Source organism: Paroedura picta, chromosome 6 (assembly GCF_049243985.1).
Source record: "Paroedura picta isolate Pp20150507F chromosome 6, Ppicta_v3.0, whole genome shotgun sequence".
NCBI lineage: Eukaryota > Metazoa > Chordata > Lepidosauria > Squamata > Gekkonidae > Paroedura > Paroedura picta.
The window spans coordinates 108,306,376-108,309,499 of record NC_135374.1 but is presented as its reverse complement, the minus strand read 5'-3'; the positions used below and the strand labels follow the sequence as shown (position 1 = coordinate 108,309,499).

Genomic DNA, 3,124 nt, shown 5'->3' with positions numbered 1-3,124 from the left:
GGGCCAGATGCCATGATCTTAATTTTCTTGATGTTGAGTTTCAAGCTTATGAAACTCAAGTTTATGCATAGTGTGTACTTTGCTTTGCCTGGGCGATTTAATGCGTATTCGTTGTTCCAGGCAGTTTGCTTTAAAAAAAAAAAAATGCCCCATCCCCAAGAGAAGGGAGAGGCAGGCGGACACTGGAGGCAGAGATAGCTCTACTTCACCTCCACAATGTTCCTTAGCGTGTGTTTGCTAGTTGCTCTCCTCTTGGTTGCACTACATTGCAAGCACTTTAAAGCTATCGCTTTAAAATGGAGGCTGTAGCTACCAGTTTGCTGCTGGGATGCTGGATGCTGACAATGTCATGTAAAACACCAAAAATATGGCATCAGCAAAAGGCGAGCCCTTCACTTTATTTTCTGGGTATGGAATAGCCATTCATATTATACCCTCGGTGGTTCTACAAGCGAGATTTTTTAATACACCGTATTCCGATAGAATTTTTCCTTGTGGTCTGAATAGGATTGATACATCTTTTAATGTTTTGCTTGATGTGGCAGGTCTACCTTTAGACGCATGGAATGGCTCACAAGAAACATTACTTCCATTCACAAAATATATTAATACAGTCCATAAAACCATTAAACTTGAACTGAAGTATGATAAGTATAATTTTCTAGACACTTTCGGGAAACCCACAGATGTTAACTCATTTTTGGCAGGTGACAGTTTTCACCCCTACCATCTAAAACAGAATATTCCCTTCTCTTAGTTACTGAAAAGAACTATAGCTGTGAATCTGATTTCATCAGTCTCAAATAACTGTCTAGAAATTGGCTGAGAGAGGTTATTCAGCCAAAGTTTTTTTTAAAAAATGCTCTAAACAAACTCCTAGGTCCACACTTTTAATTCCCAAAATAAAACCAAAATGGTTGTTCTGTTGGTTCAAAATAACTCTTTGTGCAATGTCTCCTGACTTGAGTCTCTAACAGGAACTCTTTTCACCATAGAGTTAGTGAGATAGATAGGAGCACTGACCATTCGCCTTCCGATCTCACTGACTTGTCCCTGGAGGGTAATTCCCTGTTGTCAGAGTCTTCCTTCTCTTCTCCTCCATTCCTCTAGCCTGCAACATGATGGATGCAGAGGTGCCTCAAGCATCTCTCTCCATCCAGCTATTTCGATTAGAATAGGGATCTTCTGTTTATCTCTAAATAGGTAGAATTAAGTTCACTAATAAATAGTTACTATATTAGTTAAGTTCAACCTTGGAGAATGTGCTTTTTTTGTTTGTTGTTTCTGACTGCATACACTCTGCATGCTATGCTTATCAGCCATACCAGGTACTCAGCTAACTTTCAGGATATTAAGAATGTACCATAAATCGACAGGAATCTAATATTCTTCAATGTTAACATACAATAAACACTACAATGATATTAAGAATGTCTTGTGCTCGCTTCGGCAGCACATATACTAAAATTGGAACAATACAGCGAATATTATCATGGCCCCTGCACAAGGATGACACACATTAAGAATACTGTTAATAAATACTGGAACTTTCTCACATTCCAAGATATAATTCAATCTTTTTGTTGTTGTTGCCTGTAAATGAGCAAAAAACCTCAAGGACATGCTTGTTCACAGTTGATTCTCCCACACATAAACAGCATTGAATATTTTAGATGAAAAAGGATTACCAAGTTTTCCCCCCTTTGCCAGCATTTCAAGGCCTGTCAGTATGCCAAAATCATGTATAACTTTAAGAGTTGCAATAATTATAAAACTTTTAAATAAAAAGTTGCATAAGAAATCAGATTCTCAGCACTTATGGTCCAGCACCTCAGGATGACTCAGCAAACTACCAAAGATCATTGTTTTACGGCACTGAGAAGATTTTAACATCTACTGAACATCTCTTACTTGCCCTGAAGACAGACTTTCTAGATATTTACTTTCAGGATTATGGAATCAATGTTTAAATCAGGAGACTGACTGGATATGTATTTAAATATCAAATACTGTTATTTTTCCTTTTTCTTGACCTTGATTGTATGCAGAAAGATGTCCATTTACAGCTTCATAGATAGAAGTCTATTCACTCCTTTACTTCCCTCTCCCCTCTCTGGTTTCAACGAATCCTAGCAGGGCAGTTCCAACTTTCTGCAGGCAGTGTTACATCCTTAAATTCTCAATTCCCCTATCAGTTAACCACCTCACCTGACTTTGTACATACACTGATTTAATGGGCACACAACAGAATTTCTTGGCAGCCTGAAAGAGGATATTTTTTTTTCTCCACTTGTTTCCCTCCCCACCTTAATTCAAACAAATTATCCAAGTTTTTTTCATAATTGTTAACATTTCCTACAGGGGACTATAAACCGATAAATTGACGTTTTCCACCAGAACCATTGATTTTGCCATCCTAAAAAATGTTGATAATTATATGGTCTCTTTCCTTATTGATTTGAGTTGTTTGAACTTTTAACAATTATCCCATTCTCTTAATTTTGATGTGGAACACATCTACTATTGCGTTTCCTCAAACAGAAATGATAAAGTATGTGATATACATTGCCCCGCCTTAGGGAGCACACTAGTATATGGTGGGGGCACCCCAATTCCCAGGCTCCCTCTGTGGAGCTCTGTGGAGTGGGGCAGGCCTGGGAAAGGGGAAAATATCAGCTGCTGCCAGCAGTGCTCCAAGGTCCAGGGCTGCCTTTGAAGCGCTGCTGGCAATGGCACCACACTTCTTAGCCTAGCACCACCCTCCTCAGAGCAGGTCAGGCCTGGGAAGTGGGGAGATGTGTGCCTGCTGCCGACAGTGCTTTGAAGCACATCCCTATGCATTGGAGCACTGCAGGCATAGGCACCATGCTTCCCAGCCTGGCCCTGCCCTCCACAGAGCAGGGCAGGTCAGGTCTGGGAAGCAGGTAGACATGGCCAGCAGCACTTTAAGGACCAGTCCTGAGCCTTGGAGTTTTGTTGGTGCCCAGTTCTTTCCAGCCCAGTCCCACCCTTGGCAATTCCTGGGCAGCAATGGAGGTGGTGCGGCCTGGCCAAGTCCTGCCATCACTGCCCAGTGATTCCCAAGCAGTGGCGGAGGTGTTGTGGGAGGCCCAGAGATAAGGAG

At 41.3% G+C, this 3,124-nt stretch overlaps 1 non-coding gene across 1 annotated transcript; it reads left to right on the top strand.

Moving 5' to 3' along the window:
* The first annotated feature begins 1,437 nt into the window (after positions 1-1,437).
* On the top strand, positions 1,438-1,544 carry LOC143840851 (U6 spliceosomal RNA). The gene has a single exon (XR_013232445.1). It is a non-coding gene; the product is annotated as a U6 spliceosomal RNA (small nuclear RNA).
* The last annotated feature ends 1,580 nt before the right edge of the window (positions 1,545-3,124 follow it).